The sequence below is a fragment of the Beta vulgaris genome, chromosome 4 (genome assembly GCF_026745355.1).
Source record: "Beta vulgaris subsp. vulgaris cultivar EL10 chromosome 4, EL10.2, whole genome shotgun sequence".
NCBI classification, from domain to species: domain Eukaryota; kingdom Viridiplantae; phylum Streptophyta; class Magnoliopsida; order Caryophyllales; family Amaranthaceae; genus Beta; species Beta vulgaris.
Window position 1 is genome coordinate 43,951,849 of NC_079205.1, and position 6,284 is coordinate 43,958,132.

The following is a 6,284-nucleotide window of genomic DNA, read 5'->3' on the forward strand; positions in this document are numbered from 1 at the left end:
AGTGACTTGAAACTGGCTTAATAGGTCATAACTTGTAAAACTTGGGTCACACCAGAAGGGCTAATTGAGTCAGGGAAGTAGGAACTAGGTGAGATTTTAAAAAAATCGTCAGTTTTAAGTCACCGAGGCTCGCTAAAAGTTAAGACCCCCTAAAGTTGGGACCTACACAGGTCAATCAATAGTTCAAACCTTTTAAAAATTATCGCCCAAAGTTCAGACCTCTATTGTCAATTTTTCCTATTTTAAATTAAGTTTAACATGTTTTTTACTGACCGTGTTGTCCGACACAAAGTCAATTGGATAATAAGAAGCACCTTCCCGTTAAATATGACAATGAAGATATCTAATGCAACGAGAGTAACAATTAATAAATTTATTAACATGAACTATGTATGTCAAGTTTAATTTACAACAATTCCAATATAATATCTTTTTTATTTTGATTATGTTTATGATATTTTAATATGTATAACAATATTTATACTATCACTCTATGGGACAAGCAAATTGGCTTTCTATTAAATAAAAATGTTGAGGTACTCGATTATTTAGAGATCCATAATTTATTCGTTTAATGTTTTCGTAATACCTTTAACTGTTTTTTTTTTTTAAAAAAGAAACATGGAGTTAGGACAAAAGAAATTTCTAAAATACTTGAAGCACATGTAGGATATGCTTATAACCTATGTTGATTGGAATGAAGAATGTGCTTATCATGTTTTTTTGGAGTTTCTCATGATTTTATATTTTTGGTTGATTAATGTCAAAATTTTGGTTGCTTATTATTCGTGGCGTTATTTCATATTGTTATGTTATTATTTTTATGTATGTTTTCAATAACATACAAAATAAAGCACATCCGATCTATATGTATGTTCTAAATAATTAAAGTACAAAATAATGTTGAATACATTATTATTTGCTTGATTTTAATTTGGCTATTTGACAAAAATTATTAAACCACATATTTCTATAATGTAGATCCAGTAGGCCCAAATATCTAATTACTAAATTGTTGAAAATATGTGAAATTTATGTTTGGGCAATTAATTAGGTTCAAATAAATTTACTATAGGATAAATGAACATGTAGATTGACACGTTTTTTATTAAAAAAAAGTGAGGGTCAAAATTGAACTCTTACATTTAGGGATATTTTAAAATAATTATAGTTATTCTCGGACCCTATTATATATTTATGTACATAGTGGATGAATCTTCTTTTTGTTATAAAATAATTATATTTATCTCTGAACCCTAACCTATATTTAGGTACAAGTGGATGAATCTTCTTTGTGATCTATACTATTATCTAAAGTAAAATCCTAAATCCTACGTGGCAAACTCATGTTCACTGAGTAATTCTAGAGCATCATATGTACAAATCGTTGTGCTATTCATGTTTTTTTGGTGTTTCTCATGATTTTCTTTTGCTGTTGGTCATAATGTACAAAAGTTAGAGAGGATAATCAATACAAAAGGTTGTCAATAATGTCGTATAAGCTATTGGTCATATCATAAAATATTTATAACAAAAAGATTTTGGTGCACCTTTAATTTTTAGAAAAACTTGAACTGTTTGACATTATATTCAACAATATTACCCCTATATGCACATCTACGTCTATAATATTGATTCCTTATATTTGCTAGTGGCTTCCCAAAATATATTTCTATATAATAATAATCAGGAGCATATAGGTTTTTTTTGTAGTCGTGTATATCATGTATAGATAGATTAAATTGATTAAAAATTTCATCACAACAGTTTCTTTTTTTTTAATTAATCCTGAATTTTATTGTTGTAATGTTATGTTTTGATCATTGCTATTCCTGGATCCATCACTTTTGGTAGGTGATTTAGGTAATTAATCAAAATGTTAGACTTGCATTTCTAACTTTTGTTTAGGAAATATGGAAGGATTTAAGCTTAGCACTTTTGACAGCTCAAGACACGAATGAGAGTAAGAAAGAACAAATGGCCGAATTCGGTAAACGAAAATAGGGATTGGGTTCTGTGCTTTAATGATGTGATGTAGTTTAATAATATGGTCTTATTAAGCTCAAATACTTAAAAAGTGGATCATTAACACCTAAAACAATTTTAAGCAAATTTAAAGAACTCATTTCATAAATAATTACGACTATGATTGCAAAACTAATATCTATATTTAAGAGATAAAATTCGTATTTCTCATAATATTTCAAAAAGATATATATTATCACATTATTAAGCTCATAAAATACAATTAGCCTAAATAAAAATTGCTTCAAAATCGGGCTATCATATTATATGAGGCATTGATTCAGCTATTACAATTGTATAAATCTCCGCACTATTCGGTGAATTATTCATATTTTGTTGATTCATTATCTTCCCATTTCAAAAAATGTATGTATCAACATTTCATGTTTTGTTGCTTTTTTCTCTTTACATTCTCATTCCATAAAGTAAGTATAAAATTGAAGGGGATGAAAAACAATCTTTAAAATCGATGTTATCTTTTTTTCTACAAGAATGATAAGTAACAAAAATCTTCAAACTATATTTTTAAAGATAAGTTAAACAGTAAAAAAACTCAAAAATAAATATTTGTTAACTTAGGCAAATAAAAATGATAATATAGTGGCCTGAGGCGGTGAAAAGTGATGCTACATGAGGGCAACAAGAGAGAGAGAGAAAACGGGAGGGGGGGGGGGGGGAGGGGGAAGAGTAGGACTGGTGGAAACGGGTGTATGGTTGAGTGCCGGTGCGTGGTGGTTTGAATTATGATTTTATCTAGGCGTTTAAGAAAAAGCAGTAGGCGAAGCAAAGATTTAATCAACTTTTTCTTTCAAAAATAAAATTGTAAATCACATGATACACCATGACATTAACTACGTCAACCATATAATACATGGGTCATAAGCTAGTTTAAAAATATTTCCGATACACGGTTATAAAACTTTAAATCATAAGCTAATATTCACAAGATAGTTTTAGGAAAAATATTCTAAAACCTTAAATTTATAAAATATTTTTTTTTTCTTTCAATTAAAACGTGTCTAAAATCTAAAATATTTATATATTTTTTTATCCTTACCATCCCATTTAAAGGATTTTAAATTTTAGCATATTAGTTATAATATAGTAGATACCTTTGGATGATGAATCAAGAGACGTCTGAAAGAACAGTGACAATACAAAAGGAAAAAATATAAATAATAAGATATCGTACAACTTATAGTTACTTTGACCTTTTTTTATATGCTTGAGAAAAATGTATGGCAAATTAAGAGTTACGTAGAAAAACTGAATATAATGTACGGTCCTATGTCAATGTAAATTAGTGACTTTAATTATAATTAATTTATGTTCAACAAATATTACCAAGCTTTTGCGATTAGCTCGGTATCCCTTTTTCAAATTTCATACACAAATTTATCCACAACAACAACTATCTACTTATATAAATTGATCAAAACTGGGAACTTGCCACATGAAGCCTGTAATTTATCGGGAGCTGAAAGTTAATAACGGGACAACGAAAACAAATGAAAAGGTATATTGTATACTGTGTACGTATATTATTTTTTTGAGAAGTTTATATATATATATATATATATATATATATATATATATATATATATATAGTATTTCATTCACTTTTGCAAATTCCCATAACATAATTTAAGGAGAAATATCATTAAATATATGATTCAATATCTTATAGTTTATCAACTTTTGACGCAATTATTGAATATATGAATATATTCAGTTTTGTTGGAATATTTTAGGTCTAAAAGTTAGAGATGAAGTAGCATACAATATATTTTTACACGGATCTAAACGCTAGAGACCTACTTATAACTTGGTTATTATGAATAATAATCAACTACTTAATAAACAAAACAATTCCCGCGCATTATGCACGGTCAAAATCATATTTACTATAAAACTCCCCGTTTGCACGGGTAAAAAACTAGTATAGGTATAGAACTATAGATGGTAGAAGAAGATGAACGCTAATCTAAATAATTTGTTGAAGTGGTTGATTAAATTTTTTTTATCTTTTCCGAAAATTGAAACTTTATCAGAAAAAAATGCGGTGAGCGTGGATCGAACACGCGACCTTCAGATCTTCAGTCTGACGCTCTCCCAACTGAGCTATCCCCGCACGATATTGTAAGCGTTGAGGACCGAACAAATGTAATATTGCTTAGCGTACCTAAGTTTGATGCGGTTCAATCATTATTATTAGTAAGGCCTTAGTGGTCTTCAAACAAAGGATTTTTTGGTTAAAACACCCTTATGTTTGGTGATTTTTAAAACAATCCCCTTTTTGTTTTTTTTTTTGAAATGAACCCCCAAACGTTTTTAAAAACTTTTGGTTGCACCCCCAAAACCTAACTTCTGTCAAATCCAGACGTTTGTGGGGCCCACCTATGCTATTATATAACAACCACTTCATCCCCAAATCAGGATATTCCCTCTCTCACAACGATCATTTTCCGACACCCCAAATTGAAGCTGCTAATCCAAAATTTCAAACGGAAAATTGCAATCTCACTCTCAATTGACAATTCGTGACATCCTTCAAATCAAGTAAGTGTTACATTCATTTCTAGGCATTAAATTTTGGGTAATTTTGCAATTCTAGGGGTTTATTTGCTTATTTTAATTTGGGTTAATTGTTCAATTAGGGTTATGGCAACCAAATGCAATCGTCGAATTCTTGCTAAGATTTTGAGGTCATGGACGCATGACAATCCTAGGAGGAGTTTTTATGCCCTCAAATTCTCAGATGTTCATACTGGAGAAGGGTGTGGATTCTTTGGATGGGTTGACAAGAATCAGGAGGAGTGGCAGAAGGTGGCCATTAATGAACTGGTGCTGGAGAAGAGAGTTATGGCACCATGCTCTTGTTTTACCATCCATAAAAGTTTCCCCCTTTTTTGTCATTGCAGAATTCTTCATGAGGACGAGAGATAGAGAGAGACTGCTAGATGAGAGAGACTGAAAGAGAAGATGAAAAGGTGTAGATGATGACAAGAGAGAGATGCTGAATTTTCTGACTAAAGCAAGTGAGAGAGATGAAATAAGAAACAAAGGAATTGAATGAGAGAGATGAAGAGGTTAGTTGAAGGGTTTTATTACCCAAGGATACAAATGTCATTTCATGCAATATTTAGGAGGAAAAATGGAAAAAAGGGCCCCACAAACGTCTGGATTTGACGGAAGTTAGGTTTTGGGGGTGCAACCAAAATTTTTTAAAAACGTTTGGGGGTTCATTTCAAAAAAAAAAACAAAAGGGGGATTGTTTTAAAAATCACCAAACATAAGGGTGTTTTAACCAAAAAATCCTCAAACAAATAATAACGGTACGCCTAATAGTATTCTAACAAATGAAAAATTACTATCTACATAATCTATATTCTAATTAGTTGATCAAATTATATTGCATAATAATTTAATTAGTTCAAATATTTCCAAGAGGGGAATGGATTAGTTGACTTTATCTTACAATTTTTAACTATCTTATGATTAGATTTTGTTTCAAAGTATTTGTTTCCAAGTAAATCTAATTGGAGCAGAGATTCAAAATTTTCAAAGAGTAAATTAGATGCTAATTACAATTAATTTAAACTTATTAAGTAAATTTTTTTTTTTAGGGGAACACTTATTAAGTAACTAAGATAACAGTCAAACAACTAAAAAGGCTGAAATGACACTTCATAAGATACGTAAATCAAGATCCATTAAATAATAAAGATATTTAAACATCCTAATTAATATATTTCAGGTAGGTTTTACTCACAAAGATATCATTGAACTAAACTAAAGTCGTAATACTTATATATCACACAAATTCCAAATAATGTATAATATTCTGAAGTCTTAAATATTACCCTAAATTTTGAGATTTCAATTTAAGATAGTATGTTATCTAGGTGTATATATATTAATCTTGGATATTTTCGCTTCACACACTCACTATATTATTTCAACTGTCATCCATCTAATTTCTTTTACTTGTGTTGCAAGATAAGTATTTCCATTGGTCTTTCTCCGTCAGTATAAATACTCGTAATTGCATCTCTACAAGTAAAAGTGATCTCCTTTTATTTAAATTTTTATAATTCGGTGCTATATATGAAAATCCTGACTTCATTTCAAAAGGTACTTTTATTATTTTTTTTCTATAATAAGGCTAATAATAGTACTATATTAAACCAGACTTATTTACGTAATTGGTATTGAAGCAAGGAAATTATACCATCTTTTCCTAATTGCCTCTACATGTG

General features: G+C 29.6%; 1 non-coding gene across 1 annotated transcript; it reads right to left on the minus strand.

The window, feature by feature from the left end:
- Positions 1–4,083: 4,083 nt before the first annotated feature.
- TRNAF-GAA (transfer RNA phenylalanine (anticodon GAA)) lies at positions 4,084–4,156 on the minus strand. The gene has a single exon. It is a non-coding gene; the product is annotated as a tRNA-Phe (tRNA).
- Positions 4,157–6,284: the final 2,128 nt, after the last annotated feature.